Genomic DNA, 19,280 nt, shown 5'->3' on the forward strand with positions numbered 1-19,280 from the left:
ACTGACTGAGAGTTTGTTTGGAGACAAACAGGTGACATTAAAAGACATAAAAGTACAATTTTTGGGACCCAAGTATCCGCTCGCCCTACCGTGCTGCCATCTTGGATCTTCCACCCATGAGTAATGCCTAAAATCAGAGAAATGATAGATGAATGACACTGATGTGCAAGAAACAAACACTGATAGTAAGCCTCTGATTCTTCTTCAGATCTGATTGGTTAATCACAATGTTGTTCCAGGGTCAACAAAGATGTTGAACTAGGAACACACGTTGAACTCAGCAAAATCAGGTTCTGCTCAGGACATTCTCATTATTTAGCATACATCTGCTTAGTGTTGGTAGTTCAGATCAAGGTTATATTTACCTTGATAGTCACATCTTGAGGTCATGAATGAATGAAATATCTTTCCTGCATTTAGAGTCTGAGAGCATGTGTTACAATGTTGAGATATTTATGCAGTGTAAAAATAAATAAATAATGTCAAAAATAAAAATATAAGGCATGATGAGAATAATATATCAATAAAAATGTCACCACTAGGGACATCACATCCTGACCTTCCCACCACTACTACTCCTTTGTAATGGCTGACAACTCAGTTTCTGATACTATTTGGAAGTATTAAACCTCACTGAATCATGTAAGGCCAGGTCCTCTATGTAGACCACAAAAGTAAAAAGTAAAAAGTTTAGAGAGAGGTCACCACAGAGAGAGAAAGAGGTAGAAGTGTGATTGTTCACAGAGAGAAAAAGAGGTAAAGCTGTTCAGCACTGTGGAAACAGATGAAAGAGGAAAGAGATTTGATACTTCTGTGGTTCTTCATGCGTGTTTGTTCTCAGACTGCTACAAAATTCTCAAAGGAGTTCAAGCAAGGAAACAATCACAAGCAGATGCACCATTTCTGTCCACAGCACACTGGGCAAAGAATAGAGAAGAGGAAAAAGGAACCATATAAAATGGTTAACATACACCCACACACTGATTCTCAAAGTCTTTAGTTCCTGATACTCACGTGACACGGGTATATCCGCTGTTTATACAGACAAGTCACACTGAAGCCTGCAGCTGCATACAGTGTGGTTCAATGAATAAGGAGGCATGATGACATCCAATAAAAACTTCAAAGCACCTTTAAAACAGCTTAGCAGCCTGGACAGCTACATAATCGACAACTCTCAAAAAGAAGAAAAACATACTGTGGCGACGACGTTCATTCAACAGTGCTAAAAACTCAAATACTGAAGAGATCAAAAATGGAACATTGTCACGTAGTAAGGTGTGACGATCAGTGATAGGATTTTTATTATATCTGTTTTTATGGCAACATAAATGCTAAGAGATTAGAATTCTATAACTTTATAACTATAGGTGTAACATTACTTTAAGTAATGTTAATGGATAAACATTTTTTTTCAAAACTTGTTTAAACATGCATTTCTGCAGGATCTTTGCAGTTCCTTGTAGTTTCCCATCATTATTTTATCCGAGAATTACTCTTTGCAGCTGCACAGAACATTCTCTACAACTCTAGTGGATTATACTGATCCTCAAAGGTAAGGCTAATTTACTGATTCACTTCATTCTGAATATATGATGTCCTCATTAAACCTTTCACAGTGCCTGTTTCTCGTGTTTTGCACAGAACAATGGTTATATTGGAGAAACAAGACAATGAAGCCTTTGGATTCGAAGTTCAGGTATGTTTTTCACTCCTAACCAATACTTCATACTGCATCAAATGCATTCTTATTTTTTTTTAAGTGCATTTTCACATGAATAATTGAACTTACTAAAATGTTTCATGAAGTATATGTAGGCTGATTTCTGAATTTCATTATCAATAGCAACATATCATAGAAATTACTTGCAAACAAATTACTTTCAAAGAACAAACTTTTTTTGCAATGGCTTTTAATCTAGTGTGGCAATGACTTTTAGTGGATGTATAAAGCTTACATTTTCACAGAAAAGAAAAATCATAGGTGTCTCATTATTTCATTAGTCATCATTAACTGTGGACCTAATCCCTAACTTAATGTTAAGACCCCCTCTCTGCATTTGAAATGCTATATTGTGCTTTCTGTCTAAATTCAGACAATTTTTAATATGGCTTAATTGTCTGTATCCATTTTTGTCGATTGTACATACATGACCACAATCCATATAACAGGTTCATTTTAAATGCTCCATTGGGATTTATGTTTCTCTGTGCAGACGTATGGTCTTAAGGTGAAGAACAGCAGTATGGTGGAGATGTGTACATTTGTTTGCAGTGTGCAGGATGGCAGTGCAGCTGAAACTGCAGGTTTGACTGCTGGTGAGCAGGTTTTCCGGCATTCTTTTCTTAGAGCATTACTCACTCCACCCATCTAACCTGAGCCTGTTCACATGCCATTTGCTCTATTTGGTCTTTATGGACTGTTATTTTATGCTTTCTCATATATGTAATTTTTTTTTAATAGATAGGACTGATCTGTCTGATCACTGCTTGATTCAATGCATTAATATTTCCTGAGGTCTACTTATAATGTTAATATTTCTCTTTAAATGTCAACCTTTTTAAAAATATACTTTGTTTTGAACTCTCTGTTTTAAAGCAATTAAAATGACTCTCTCTTTAAGACTTCACTGTTGTGATTCCATATTAGATGTGAAACTGTTAGAAAAAAAGTGTTGCTTACAGCATTATGTTCACTACTCTTTATTTATTTTTTATCCCTCTCTTTGATAGATGACATTATATTGTCAGTAAATGGAGTCAGTATTGAGGGATCTACCCACCAGCACATAATTGAGTTGATTCGAGAGTCCGCTAACATGCTGAAGTGAGTATATAGCTGTGAAAATATTTGCAAACTAGCACACATTTACTAACTCTCTATTATGGAGTTTATATTTACTTTTAATAAGAATGTACAAATGCAACCCTGATGCATATCTAGGGACAAAAATATCACTAAAACAAGAACTCTTTTGACTTGCCAATGTGACTTTTGCCAAATACTTTTTTCAGTTTGTGCAGTCATTTAGCAATCATCCAGAACTCTCTGGATGCAAACCAACAATTAATTAATTTAACAATTTGTTTATACTTTGTGTTGATGGGAAGTAACTAATGCAACAGAACTTAAAATAAAGAAACAAATAAATATCTATGTTAACTAGACCTTTTCTTTTCTCTTGTGTTTTTGTGTGAAGGTTGGAGACGGTCAGTGGGAGTGTTGTGAAGAGAATTGAATTAGAGAAAAGATGCGCTATCTTAAGGTGGGTATTTTGTGTGATTGTGTGTCTTTACCACATGTACATAAAACTGAAACTTTACTCAGAAGTCTCAGGCAGCCTGTAAGATAATGTATTCCATACATGCTGAAACATTTAAATGAATGCTGCTGATCAACATAAAGTATACTGTACATACACGTTTACAAAGTTGACTCATATATGCTGATCTAGTTTCTGTGTTTTCCTTGGCACAGCAAACTCTTCGTGAGAAATGGGTGGAACTGCAATCTCTCACAGTTCAGGAAAAGCGTCTTACTAGAGGTGAGAAAAAAAAACCAGCTGTTCAGACAGTTAGTGGCCACTGTCTGAGAGAAGAGTATACATCTCTCTGAGAAAGTTACAGTCGGATTCATGATATGAATTTGAAACAAATTAATTTACATGAATAATGCATGCACAAATAATAAATGTTTAAAGGTTTACATCCCTTGGTTTTTTTTTATGATGTAGCTTGCTCAGTGATCATCCAAATTTTGTATGGTGTGTGATAGTTGTGCATGTGCAAATGCTACATATACATTTTTTTTTTAAGCTACACTGTAAAAACAAACAAAAACATTTCACCTCCCCATTCAAAATTTTCTATTGACTCTGTTGCATTTAAAGTTTTCCAGTGACCCAATTAAATTTCTGTATTGCCCTGCACATTTTTCTATTGGGACAGTGTTGCCGCTTAAAAACGATACATTCAGTTGGGACAAAAATTTAAATGCAACAAATCGCTAGAAAATTTTGAGTTAAATGTACAGAGAAAAATCAAAAATGTACATTACATTTACATTTAGTCAACTAGCAAATGTTTTAACCAAAGCAACTTACTTGAATTTAAAATGGAAACAATCAAAATAAAAAAGAGCAATATGCAAGTTAAACCGTCACTGTGGCCATCTGTGTCTTTTATCTGATACTCATATGCGTAACAGACTCATGTTTTAGCTGATGTTAAATAACTCAAAGGACAAGGATTACATATGTCACTATCTGTGTTCTAGGTAATTTGAATGAGAGTGCTCAGCATCCGTCTGTTGACTCTTTGCTGTCTCTCTCATCTCCAACTGGACATTCTGGGCAGCGTTTTTCCAGTGACAGCAGCTGCCGCAGCATTATGACAGATGATAGTGAGGATGGAGCCTTTATGTCATCAGTATTTGATGACTCAAGTCCATTCAGCCCAACTGAGCCAAACGGAAGTTTCTTTCAGCTGGAAGGAGGAGCTTTGCGACCCCTGACAAGAACACGCAGCATTAGCCTGACCAGCAGTAACAGTTCACTCTCCCCGACCTGGGAAAATTCACCTTCATCCATGTTTGGGACACTGCCAAGGAGAGGCAGAAAAGGTAGTGTCCGCAAGCACCTTCTAAAGTTCATACCTGGATTGAATCACTCTGTAGAGGAAGAAGAGGGCAGCTAAAAGAAACACCAATGACTGCTAATCTGATGAATACTTTGTAAGGAGCTTGAGTGGTGGGAGATTCATAGATTAAACACTTCTGTTCTCAAAACGTTCTAGAATTTTATACAAGAACTAATAGGTTTTTATGACTTTCTTGCTTAAAATGTTGATAAAAAGAAGAGTGGAATCTCACATCAGCATTACGGACTGCATTGCAGCAATCTTTGTATTATTTTCTGCCTTTTTTTTGCCAAAGGACCAAAGCATTATAACTTTACCCAAGAAATAAAGAACTGGCATTAACCAAGCCTTGGAAAGTATATGCTGGAAAGCAGATGCATTGAGAGAATTGTTTACATTGCCTCCACTGCTCTATTTGACTGGTTTAGATTTCAGTTGCCGCAAGCTGATATGTCCTAGTTCCTACATGATCTTGTCCCTAATTACAATCTCATTCTGATATCTGTGTCTCAAATCTATAGATTTCATACCTGTTATAGCATAGACACAGAGGTGAAAGGAAGCACTAATGTCTCTGCGCAGGCTTGTTGCTTCTTAATGTTAAGTATGCAATTTAAGCATGTGCAGCCAATATTCTCATTTAGATTAACTACAGAAGCAAGAATCTAAAAAGAATGTAGGCTGTCTGAACCCATTTATTTACAAGGGTATTACATATGAAGGTATCATATGTGAGGTGAGATCTGTATACCACAAGAGTAACATATAAATTAATGTATATGTAGGGGGTCCATGAAAATATGTTTGTGCAAAATACTTTTGTGACTCAAGTGTCTGCTAAATGACAAGTAATCATTATGATTCATTATGCCTGCAAGCTTACTCTGCATAGTAACCAGATTGTGCAGCTACTGTAGTTTTAGGGTGAGGTTAAAGAGTATTGATCTCTCTCATTTTTTTAGGTACTTAAATATTAAGGTTCAACAGTGTAAAGGTTTGACAGTCTGCCACAACAATCTAGTGATGCATAAAATTATTTTGCTTCACATTAATTAGAACAATTCATTGTATAGAATGTTTAAGACAATGTATTTGCCAATACTCTATTAAAGTATATTTTTTATTTATACTTGGTCAGAAGTAATTTTGTTTAGATCAAAACTTTAATTCATTGACTGCATGAAAAAAGGCTGCTCTGCAGTGAGTGTGTAACATGAAGTGCTGACTTGAAAAGACTGTGATGACATGAGAGTGACTGTGACCACAGCAGGTATAGAGAAATTCATAACAGGATGTGGTCTGAGAGAGGTGCTACCATACCACCTTTTTTCTTTCTTTTTTAAGTGATCCTTGTTAAAGAAAGTTTATTTAAATTAAACTATAATTTAACAATAACAACACATATTAATACATTTTAATATATTTCAACTACATTTTAATATATTAATAATTTATTAAGAATATTTAATACATAATAAATGTGAAGATCAATGCTTGGCATGTGTTTATTTTTCTTTCTTCCTTTACTTATTTTATTTATTGTATTTTTATTCAGTTACTTACCTTAATGATAACATTGAAAGGGGGGGTATTCTCATAAAAAATCATCTTTTGCTGTTGCTGCTTGTCACCTGCAAACAACACAGGAAATGTATGTTTGAAACAGAAAGACACCCTCTAACCACGGACCATGGTTCTTCATTCTCTTTTGTTTCATTTTACATTTTGATTGAATTTCAACATAATGCTGTCTTCATCAGCTGGGAAGTGCTATTATTTAATAATCACTTGACACATTTGCATTTTCACAATTCTCTTTGTCCAGTCTAGGCAAAACACTGCTGTGTCTCCCCCACTTTACATTCTGATTAAATACGGTCTTTAAGATGCATGTGAAAGACTGGAGATTTTGTGTACTGTCAGATTGAGAACAGAATGCATAGTTGATACAAAAACTAAGTAAAGCAATTTTACTGCTCTAAAGTAATTTCTTACTGCTAAATTCTGAAAATCATTGGAGCTAAAACCCCACACACTGTCTAACACTTAATGATTGCTTTGTCAATTCTTCTTCATCATCAGTTTGCACAACAAAGGTGTGCTAATTGATAGCAATATTTCTTTGAAAGCCACATTTCTAGCATTTGCAGAAGTGTGTTTTTCCGTCTTAAAAACATATTTAAATTGCAAACTATGCTCTCAACGTGAAATGCTGAAATGCTATTCCATGCGTTTATGACCTCAAGGTTAGACTATTGTAATGCTTTATTGGTCTTTATACAGCTGGTCCAAAATTCTGTAGCTAGAGTCTTTACTAGAACCAGGAAGTATGACCATATGCCCACTGCACTTGCTCCCTGCAAAATATCATATGTATTTTAAATCTTGTTGCTTAATAAAGCCTTAAAGGCTTAGCTTTTCAGTACTTAACTGAGCTCTTACTCACACTCTATCAGTTTAAATCTAGATTTAAAACAAAGTTCTTTATTATTCTTCTATTATTCTTTATTACGCTTCTATTATTCAAATCGTTAAAAGATTGCTAGACTGCATTAATTAGATCAGCCGCAATCAGGAACACTCCTTATAAAACACAATGTATTTGTATAAAGAGAATGGTATCTATGCTAATAAGTGTTTCATTCTTATTCTGATTCTCAGTTTGTATCCAGATCAGATCAGATCCAGATCTGTCCATGGGGGCGCATCTAGGTGTTCTGGTCTCTGATGAACATAATCTCTGGGTGCTGATCCACCATCTAATCTGGATACAAGAAACAAGACTAATATTAGCATAGATGTCATTCTTTTTATGATGTCACAAATATATTGTGTTTTATGAGGAGTGTTCCCGGTTCCAGCTGATCTAATTAATGCAGCCTAGCAATCCCTTTAAACGAATTTGAATAATAAAAGTGTAGTAGTGTGTTATGTGTAGGCTAGGTTAAAAGATGTGCCTTTAATCTAGATTTAAACTGACAGAGTGTGTATGCTTCTCGAACAGAGTCAGGAAGATTGTTTCCGAGTTTGCTAGATAGGAAAAGGATTTGCCACCACAGTCAATTTTGATATTCTAGGTATTATCAAATGGCCAGAGTTTTGAGAATGCAGCGGACGTGCAGGACTATAATGTGATAAGAGCTCGCTCAAGTATTGAGGAGCTAAACCATTCAGGTCTTTATAGGTAATTAATAAGATTTTAAAATCTAACTGTTGATGAAGAATTAACAGAGCAGCAATCAAGTGTTAGACTGTGTTCTAGATTATTACATGTGGGGTTTTTAGGTCCATTAATTGCACCTCCGTTTTTTCAGAATTTAGCATTAAGCATTAGCATTTAGCATTAAGTTACTCATCATACAGTTTTTTATATCTACTATGCATTCTGTTAAATTCTCAATTTGGTGTGTATCACTGGTCTGCGATGAAATATACAGCTAAGTATCATGAGCATATTATCAGCATAATCTTTACATTTGCCATTTATATGTGCATATTTGATCAATCAGTGTTTGAGTTATCTTTGATCTCCATTTGTTCTGTCCTGTTGAAGAAAAAAAAAAATCTGCTTTCCTCATCAAGCCTTTTTTTGTATTGCCATTAGAAATTTTGGTAGCTTTACTGGCTCTCTTTTTGGACAGTGTTATGTACTGAGATAGACCCATGTGGAATTGAAGTCCTACAGTGTTAACTGTGTGTTACAGTGAGGTACATGCTGTCATGATAAACACCAAAGTAGTTTGTTTAAACACCAAAATCCTAACAGGGGTCCTAACACTGAATAGCTATGCTTATAAATAAACAATAAATAACCAAACAGCAGGTAAGATAACATTACATCAGTAGTGTATGATACACTGCAGTCTACCTTTTGTAATCACAGACCTACTTTTTTACCAGTAACAAAATGTAACACCATGACATTTAATGAAATCACAATATTTACACAAAAACATATTTTGGCAAATTAGTAATTAGCAAATAGTTATGAAATAACTGTGTAGTAATATTTCCATTTGTGCAACTTTCCTACTAAGTAAGTCCATGTTATGTATTCTTTACAAGTTAACATCCTCACAGCAGGATGGGGTCTTTGCAGTGTTCTTTTTCTGGATAGGAAAATTAGCACTTTTCTAGAAGAAATGGCTAAAGCAACCTATTCGTAATGTATGTTTGATCCTTTCTGTCATGAGAACTGACTAAACCTTCTCCTAAGGCTATTTGTTTGTTTTGCTTCGTTTTTTTTTTTATTTCTGTAACTGATGGAGTTTTGGTTTTCTTACCACTGTCACCTTTGGCCTGCTTAGTTGGAAAGATCGGATAAGAGCCGAACTAGAATCATTAACAAATCATTAAAGAATTCAATTAATTTGACTCTTATTAAAAAATTACTTTTTTTTTTTTTTTATGGTCCACTTGCATTGTTTGTCCTATTTGACACTGTTAAGGTGCTTTGACACAATCCTTATTGTATAAAGCTCTCTAGAAATAAATGTGACTGGACTACTCGCACCTCAGGATAAAGGAATTACAATAACTTACTTGAGGTATTAGGAGGGTTGCCCTTTTTTTAGGCACACTCCAACCTGCTTGAATCAGACAAACTTCTAGTATAGGGGCCTAACTGTTGTAGTAACAATGACATAATGTTGGAATTTTTCTTTTTCAGACCTCAGCTTGATAAACCATTGCAACCAATGCTTGGAACCCAAACTCCATTACACCATCATGGAATCATGCTGACTAAGTTTAGTTCAGATATTTCATTAGGTTTTGTGCATGTTAAACAGGGTGCTAGTCTTAAGTCATCATTTTTTAACCTCAGCATGTTCATTTATATATTATTAATTTAATATTCAGTTCAGGTTCTATCTGTGATATGACTTTTCCGCTGACATACACATGTAGAAATTGTATATATAGGAATCAATAGCACCATTATGTAAAGCTGCTATTAAAATAATAAATAAATAATAATATTAGTCTAGTTTGCAAACAGTAGTAGTCGTGATCAGTAGTGGTCATTGCAAACAGTAGTATGTCAACCTATGTTTACTGACTAAGACAAGTTTGTGACTGTAAGATCCACATACACAGATGGTTTTTTTGGAATCAGAATGAATAAGGACAAAAGGATCTAAAGTGAAGGGTTAAATTGCATAATCAAAATGTCAAGATAAATGACCATATATCCTATAATTAAGTGGAGTGCACATGAAGAACAGAAAATGCAGAAAACATTCTGCCACGCCATTGGATAGGGTCATCTGGCATCTACAACAGGCACTTATAGGCATCACTTTCAACAATAATATATAATTTTTTTACTTGCAAAAATGTCACAACATGATTGTAAAGTCAGTCATTTCATAATGACTTAAACCAGATCTAAACATTAAATCCTTGTGTTACAAGCAACAATAACTTTATTGTGAAATATCACATGGGTACTTCTAAATGTTTTTGTTGTAGAAAACCCCATGTTTCATTTGCTATCCACACCAGTGTTTCCCAAGCAAATCACACAAATACAAATTATCTAGAATAACTAAAAGAGAAGACCTGATTCCCTGATCTGAACCTCAAACCCTAATGATTCAGAGTGTCAAAAACCATATGTAGCATACACAGTGCATTAAGTGGACTCTCATCAAACCACCTATAAGCTATTAAAAAAAACGCATGCACAGATGTCAATGCTATTATGGACAATATGTGAGCGATATTCTGGAACATTTCATTCAGCGTTGTAGTGTGTAAACTGCCATTTCTGAAAAGTACTGATAGGATCACAGTCTTTGAGGAAGATGCTGTCAGCTTTCACTCCAGCTTCCAGGCAAATGGGTTGGGAATGACCCTCGATCATCACATTCTCCGCCTAGACAAAGAAAAAAATGGTAGACTTTGCTCACTTTAAATGTGTAAACATTATTTGACCAAAGTTCCTATCTTGATACAATAAATCAAAACTGCATACAGCGGAATGTAAGATGATTAATAAGAGAACCTCATAAATCTGCTTTCACCTCATAAAACAGTTCTTGGTCCATGTTAAAATACACCACAAAATCACAGTAAAGCTCCGGATACTGTACTGCACAGTCCCAACAGATTACAACAGTAAAACTACTTTAAAGTCAGGATATCAGGAATTAAGCATCTTAATGGAAAATAAATTTACTTTATAAAATGGCCTTAATATTTTTGTTATGTAGTAACAGTTTCATGAAGGATAACAAGGCACTGTTAATTGTTGGTATGGTATGTTTGGTAACAAAATGTTGGTCCCAAAAATAAGGTGGCCTTAACTACTACAATATGTACTTAACCACTGAATCATTTAGCATTTATCATGAACATACAGTACATGATTTTAAAGATTTATTTTTTTAATGTGCACAGTAGTATCATAATCATCTAATATATGTATTTTTAGCATATATTTAGATTATAATACATACATACATATATATATATATATATATATATATATATATATATATATATATATGGTCTGACCTTCATCTAAGTCACAGTTAAAGACAAACAATCTGACCAATCTTGACCAATAACACCTTTTATTTAATTTACTCATATTTAGTGATCAATAACAGAGTAGGCTGGAAAAGTAAATAATACTCTGAGCCTCATTGATAAAATGTTGCATAGAAACAATCTTAAATTTGATCTTATGTTCATTTCTCAGATATGCCTAAATGCGATTCATGGATTAAACATTTACAGTTTTTTAATTTCTTCTGATCTCCAGGTATGGCAATAGCACTTTTAGCACAGCATAGCATAGATTATTTAAAACTTGACCCTTCTGTAGTTTCATAGTGTACTAAGCCTGATTTTGTAAATTAAAATTTTCTGTTGTAATAATCAAGAAACTTTGTTAAAGCAATGAAATTGCAAGACAAGCTTCCTGTGCAATCAAGAGGGTATGGCTGTATTCAGGTGCTGTGCCTGCTGCGACCATGGTATGTCAGCAAAGTTCCTTGATTATTACACCAGAACAAACTCTTACACTCGTAGTTTCGTAGTCCTATCAGCCCAGAAAACCACAACTTTTAATTTTTCACCCTTAAAAGTAGTATACTTTTAAGTCTACTTAAGTAAAACTAAAAGTGGACTAAATTAGCTGAATTCTTTAGTATATAAAACTTTTAAGTATTCTTTAAGAATAACAGTAGTAAACTACTAAGTACAATCAATGATTGAATTTTATGGTGTTCAGTGTTTGTTTGAATATGGGCTCTTGACCCTTGACTCTTGTTTGATTACTGAACTGAATTATGGTAACTAGACAAGCCAAAAGAAATGGTGATCAGTTGTTGGTTATATTTTTACATCAACATTATTTTACCTGAATCACTGCATTGGGTGTATCTTATTAACTATAGCTCACATGTGATAATATAGGTTTCACTTACTTTCTCCACCTTTGCATGAATCATTGCTCTGTGAATTTACATTCTACTGTACAGTGCTTTGATGCAACCTGTGTTGTTAAAAGCGCTATATAAATAAAAATGATTGATTGATTGATTGAATTCAATGTAAATATAATTATTTGTGTTATTAATGTAGTCAGATTATTTATTCATAATTGTGAGTTAAACAAAGATCAAATTGCATCTGATGAGTAAACAATAAAGAAATCCATATATTATGAACTTCCATATATTTTGCCACACGTATGCACAACCACTCATGCCTTACTACATTTCTACTAACTCTCAAAGTAGAGGGTTAAGATGGTCACACGCCAGGTAAGAAGTCTTTACATTGTTTTGAATAGTTGCTAGGCACCACAGACAGATGCCAAATGAAACTGCTGGTGTGCATACACTCAATGAGAAAACAATGAGTTAGAATTTTTATGTTTACATATATTGTTAAATTAAAACAGCCTTTAAAAACAACTATTCAACAAAACTGAAATATACAATAATAATAATTATAAAAGCAAATAACAGTTTATGCATGGGCTATGTCAGTTCGTGTATCCTCTATTTAAAATCAGCTTAATATTAACCTTGGAAGAAAAGTGATCTAATTTCTGTTAAAACATTTGCAACAATCCTGTTTCTGACTCACTATTCACACCATTTTTTGATTAATTTATCAGTGTTACTATCCCTAGATATTAGATTTTGTGGTCTACTTACCAAACCTTTACGAGACTTGTGCATCCAGCGGAGATGTGGCTTTGTGTTGTCACATGGTTCCATGATAATCTGTTTTTCCAGAGGAGCCACAGGAAGTGTTCTGACGAAGCAACCTTAACCAAGTGTAGCTGAAGTGTTGACTCTACAAGGCATGAGAATACAGAAACATCTTCAGTAATAATGCAGTGTTTTTTAATGAGAGATTGTACAAAAATGAAATATCCATGTAAGTAATGTGTCTGATTTTGATATACCTTATTTGTGAGATCACATTTATCAAAAATAAAATGTCATTTTTTGAAATACCAAACATTTTCTGGTTCCAACATTGAAAATCTAAAAAAAAATTTGTTTGTGAGATAGTACATATTCTATTTTACAGATTGGAACATAAAATAATTAGTTGTGTAAAGTGGCGTATTTACTACCTACCAGTCCTTCTGCTTTGACCAGAGGGCGTCTAAGTCTGGGTAAGGTAGACATTCTCCAAGTACCATTTAAAGCTTTTACACTTTAGTTTTTTTCTCAGTTCAATCTGTTCTGTCAGATTTCCTATATCAGTCATACTTTTGTCCAGCAGATGGTGGTAGCCATGGCCATAAAACAGCTCTTTATAGTCATCCAGCCACACTTGCAACCCCTGGCCAAGTTTCTCTCGACTGTCTTCACCCGATCTTTAGGGAACTTGTAAGAGGTTATCACCACGGGAAAATGTGGCCGACACGTGAACAGGATGATTTCAATCTCACCTCCACACATCCAGATCTACAGCACAAATAACACATTACCTGCTAGCATTGGGGAATTTACAAAATTATTTCAAACTTTTAAAAGCTCTCAAATCAAATTTATTTTGGTCCACAAACTATTAACACAAGTTTGCTTTTTGTCACCATCCAATGCTGTGTGCACTTGAAAAGTTACAATATTTATTTATAGTACAATGTACAAATGGTTTTATTAAAAAATCCTGATTCCTTTAAATCTCAGATTAAAAATTGATTGACTCTGCAAATGAACATTTGGCTTATATACCTTGAAAGAGATTTCCATATTTTCCCCACCCCAGACATCCAGGCCTGGATCATATGCCCCCAGTTCATAGAAATAGCTCTTTGTCTATAGAGAAAAGACCCTGCCATAACAGGACACCTGTTTAAAAACAAACAAATAAAACCTGTCACTTGTAACTTGATAGTTAATTTGCAAGAGTCTGCTTGAACATGAAAACAAACAAAATAATGATTCATGTTTATTCCTTCCATAACTGTGTCTGTAATTGTGAACACAGAGGAGTAACTGAGCAGATTAGGCTTAAAATGTAATTTTTAAGCCTTTGACATCCTAATAACAATAGAGCACTGCATAATGGAGTACAGCATATCAGTACTAAAAAATGTTGAATATTTGAGGAAAAAATTTAGCCCTTTCTAGTGAGTGTGATCAACGTCAGTGTCTACTGGCAGTTATGGCCCTGGTTGACTCAACTTTACATACAAATCAGTTGTTCATCAAACAAAAAAAGTGCACAATATTGTCTACAAAAAATGACTGAAGATAACACAATTACAAATATTTCTGCAAGCATAAATTGTCCCTAAGCAATTGGACCCAAGCACCAGTAGCTCATACTGGCGATAGAGTGGATCTCTTTACAAGGGAAGTATTATTGTATTAAATTATGCATTAAATTAAAAGATATATATTTTTAATGTAATTGAACAGAAATTCAGTCGAGTCACTGGACAAGTATATTTAATATATTGTTTTATGTAATATATGTAACATTAAAATCAATATTGTTTATTATTGTATAATAATATGTAATATAATATATATATATATATATATATATATATATATATATATATATATATATACAGATTTAAATCTATAAGACCTAAAAATAATTCCTGTCCTGTGGCCTCTCTAGGTGGACAAAGTTAGCATTACAGTCTTCATTACTGTCACTAATATTGGATAATAAAATGGCTAATATATTTAGAAATTATTTGTGTGTTACCTTCTGAGAGAATTAATAAAATGTAATCAATAAATTGTCCTGTTGTCTATGTGTAATAATAATATAATGTTTAAATATTTGTGAAGGTTGGACATTGCATTCACAACATTTCCACAAGATCACAGTTCTCAAAATTTGTTGCAACACCACAAATATTTTGGCCTATATTGATGCGTCATCGCTGTCATTTTATAATATAGTTCCATCTTTTAACATTAATTACCTACAGTAGATTAACATAAACTAACAATGGATTATACTTGTGAAAGCAATAATCTCAGCTAGTTTTATTAATTATTAAACAGAAAGGCTAAATTGTTTCCCCAATATTTGACATTTTTTTTTTCACTGATACGCTGCACTGCCTTATGCAGCACATTGTTTAATTATTAGGATGTCAATAGGTTTTTAAAAATTACATTACTGCTCCCATTTTGGCCCCCTAGTGTTTAAGACACAGTTTTAAAGCCCTGGAACAAACATACATCATTATTGTATAATTACATTTGTTTTCATGCTTAAGCAGACACTTACAAATTAACTTTCAGGAACATAGGAACATTTTTAAAATCCAGAGTTTTATATTGTATATTTATATAATATTAATTATGGAGCCTGACCTAAGAGTAACGTCTCTGTTACCGTATGTAACCCTCGTTCCTCAAGAAGGAGCTGAGACGTCCCGTCGGATGACCGGCGAATTGGGATCTCGCTCGAGAGACCAATCTACTTGAGTGTATCTAAGCAGCAGCCAATTGAAGAAGATTGGCATGCGCGAATCTCATCCAGCTGCCGCTGATCACAGCCTGCGGTATAAATAAACAGCGGGTGCAGCTTATGATTTCAGGTTTCAGCTGAGGCCGGGCTAGTGACCCGCCCTTCAGCAGAGGTGCAGCCACCGTGGCGACGGGCGTGGCGATCTCGTTCCCTTCTTCAGGTAACAGCAGGGTTACATACGTAACCGAGGCGTTCCCTCGTAGTCAGTCACTCCGAGTCACGTCGGATGACCGACGAATTGGGATCTACCAAAGCGCCATGGGCGCTGCCTCTTCCAGTGTCCTGCAGGAGCCCCACAAGCCCCCTCAGTCTATCGGGGCGTAGGCCGGCTCCAATCCACAAGAAGCCAGCTACTTCTGTAACACTACCCATTTGTAAGACTGGAAGGCTGGGAAGCGTCCACGTTCTAGTGAACAGGGGCGTCACGAAGATCCAGCCTTCCCAGAGAGGAGGTCTCGGAACAAATCGCATATGGACCAGTATTTCAGTTTGCATATGGAAAATTGGAGGTGATTGAACCCTCTTAGACGTGGGCAGAAGGTCTGCCGAGGAAACGACGGAGCTCTAAGGCTATGCCGTGAAATACACACATAAAGTCCTCTTAGGGGTACTTTACATGGCTCCCAGGCCTCACCGGTTCTCGCAGTTCATCGAGAGGGCCTGGCGCCGGATGCTCCGCAACATCTGGCTGCCGAGGGGAATGGAGAGCTCGACAAGGTCTACTGTATGGGCGGCTCTGGAGCAGTTAACAAGCGACTCCGAGCCGGGCACTCTCAGTGCTTCTACCCATTTGAGGTGGAGAGAACACAGGAGGATTCCAGTTCCACACGTAAACTATACAATCTAGCAATGCGTGTTGAGGGTCGCCCAGCCCGCAGCTCTGCCAAATCTGTCAGCGAGGTGCCCACGAGCCACCGCCCGGAGCGATGCAACACTTGCTGAGTGTGCCCGCAACCTGAGGGGCAGGGCATACCCTGTGCTTGGTAGGCTAGGTAATGGCGTCCACTGGCTAGGTGGTAATGAGCCATCCTCTGCTTGGAGAAGTGGCCACTCCCCTTCTGCCGGCCTCTGCGACAAGCGAGAGCTGGACTGAGGTCCTGAAGCTTTGTGTCCGGTCAACGTAGCATCTTAGTGCTCGGGCGGGACAAGCGAAAGCGTCAGGGCTGGAGTCTGCCTCACTCCAGGGGCAGCGCGGCAGAAGGTTCACCACCTGGTCTCTGAGAAGGTAGTGGGAACTAGCCAGCACGTAACCGGGCCGTGGCCTCAGTGTTACCTGGGAATCCAGCGAGAGCCCAAACTGTAGGCACCAATAAATCGGCATCAAAAAGCCTGCAGGTCCCTACCCTCTTGATGGAGGCCAGTACCGAGCAGGAGCAACGTCTTCATAGATAAAAGAACTTTAGCACAACTGCTGGCAAGGGTTCAGCGGAGTTTACTGCAGTGCTGTCAGCACTACAGACAGGTCCCCAAGAGGAGTACTGTTGGGAGCCAAGGGGGATTCAACCTCCTGGCTTCCCTCAGAACACTGATAATCCAGCCATGCTTACCCCACAGACCTCCCATCTATGGGGTCATGATTTGCAGCGATTGCAGCCACGTCAGACTTTTTGGGTGGGGAGAGGCAGCCTTCGCTCCAACCCTTGCTGCAGAAGATAAGCACGACTGATAGGGCAATTCCCGGGTCTTCTTGAATTCTGGGAAGAACACCACTCTACCTAGTGAAGCTTTACTTCAAGGCATAGGCCTGTCTCAGGACTGCACTCTAGCTTGAAAAAGAAATGGTATCAATTCATCCCCTTGAGGTAGGTCACCCAGGAGCCTCCCAGATCCCATCCAGGGACCAGACATGGAGTTTCCAGAGGTCTGGGCGTGCTGCTGGCGGGTGTGCCCGCCTCTGAGGCAGAAGATCCTTCCTCAAGAGGATCGGCCAAAAAGGAGGGGCACAATGCCGTAGAGCACATGTTCTGGGAAACAAGTCTTCACCAGTAGGTTGCTACTAGCAAGACCTGCTCCTTGTCCTCCCCTGACCTTGCATAGTGTCTGTGCAAGAATGCTCACTGGGGAAATACATACTTGCAAAGGCCCCGCAGCCAGCTGTGTGCCAGTGGGCAATAGGAAGTCTCTGGAGGCAAACAGGTCTACCTGAGTGGCTCGGAAGCGTTCCCAAATCAGCTGAACCGCCCGGGGATGGAGTTTCCATTCTCCGGGTAGTACCCAGCTTCCGTGACAGCCTCGGCCAGCTGCCTGGTGCACACTCCTGGAATGTGAATGGCGGCTTACCTCAGAACTTCTCGACTCCACAGGAGGAGGTGGTGAAGCTAGATGCGACATACGGCGGGAGGCGTAGACCACCTTGTTGGTTGATGTATGCACAGCCAGTCAGTATGTTGTCTGTGCAGACTAGTACATGCTGGCCTTGAAAGCAGTTCTTAGAGACTGCCTAGGAGGCGAGATGTACTGCCAGCAACTTTAGGGCAGTTGATGTGCCATTGCAGTTGAGATGTGCTGACACTGCATGCCCGTTGTACGTGGCCCCTCAGCCGGTGGTGGAGGCATCCGTGGGCTCCACAGCATACCTGGAGACCTGCTCCAGGGGCACTCGCCCTAGGAACGAGAGTCTGACCACGGGAGTGAAGAGTTTGGGCGGGCAGGCCGGGTGCAAGTTATTTGAACCTCGTGAGTGCCACTTTGCCACGCCCCACCTCAGGACCTGAGTCGTGGTAGCCAATGTTGAGGCGGTCTCATATGGAGAGAAGGTCCCAGCGGCATCACCGTGGCCGCGGCCGCCAGGCGCCCCAGGAGCCTCTCTGAAAGATATTTCCAGTGGGACTGGCCGCCCTGCTCTTGGAACATATTCAACAGTTCCAACACCGAACTGGCACGCTCCTCTGTGAGAGTCAATGCCATCTGATCGATCGAATCCAGCTCCCATCCCAAGAAAAGAGATCCTCCGCGTTGGACAGAGTTTCTGTTTCCTTCTCCTGGCTGACCTGGAAAAACCCCAACTGGCTGAGGTGCTGCAGCACCCAGATCCCCTGTGTTCGCACAACCGAGGCCGGGACTGAGCTGGAATGAGCCAGTCATCCAGCTGGTTGAGAATGCAAGCGCCTTACTCTCTTCAGTGGAGCAAAGAGGCCACCTCCACGACTTGCGGCGAAGACGCCGTGGGCTTATTGGTGGGAGGGCTCCAAAGTGGTAGGATCTATGCTGACATGCTCTGGCTTCGCCAACGCTTAACCTCAGTAACAGCTCCGTGGCGCGGGGAAGAATCAACACATGAAAAGCGCGCGGTCCTTCTTGCGGTCGGATTTGGGTTCTTTCAACCAATCCTGGCGACGGACGCAACTGAATGGGCGCTTTCTGTGTCAACATCCTGAACGGGAGTGGCTTTCGATTCAGGACTCAGAGATCCAAGATTTAGTGCGTAACCCACACGCCCTCTTCTTTGGCACTCCATGAAGTATGGGCTGCAAGCTCCCCAAATTCTCATATCGTGCTGGAGAGAATCGGCTTTGCTCGCGCCTTCACTAGAAGGATAGCAATCTCCGCCCACAAGACAGAGGGCGCGGCAGATGGTTCACACTGACGAGATAAGCGGATCCCACCGGAACTTGGGGACGCGGGAGGCGAACCTGAATCATACAGCCGAGCCGCAGGTAACGTGAGAG

General features: G+C 38.2%; 1 long non-coding RNA gene and 1 pseudogene across 1 annotated transcript; one reads left to right on the forward strand and one right to left on the reverse strand.

Moving 5' to 3' along the window:
* Positions 1 to 1,024: 1,024 nt before the first annotated feature.
* Positions 1,025 to 5,765, forward strand: LOC122351506 (annotated as a pseudogene).
* A 4,281-nt stretch (positions 5,766 to 10,046) lies between these two features.
* LOC122351507 lies at positions 10,047 to 13,141 on the reverse strand. The gene is made up of 3 exons (XR_006251763.1): positions 13,067 to 13,141; positions 12,813 to 12,954; positions 10,047 to 10,516 (listed from the first exon to the last, which is right to left on the reverse strand). It is a non-coding gene; the product is annotated as an uncharacterized LOC122351507 (long non-coding RNA).
* Between the last annotated feature and the right edge of the window lie 6,139 nt (positions 13,142 to 19,280).

The sequence above is a fragment of the Puntigrus tetrazona genome, chromosome 9 (genome assembly GCF_018831695.1).
Source record: "Puntigrus tetrazona isolate hp1 chromosome 9, ASM1883169v1, whole genome shotgun sequence".
Classification (NCBI taxonomy): domain Eukaryota; kingdom Metazoa; phylum Chordata; class Actinopteri; order Cypriniformes; family Cyprinidae; genus Puntigrus; species Puntigrus tetrazona.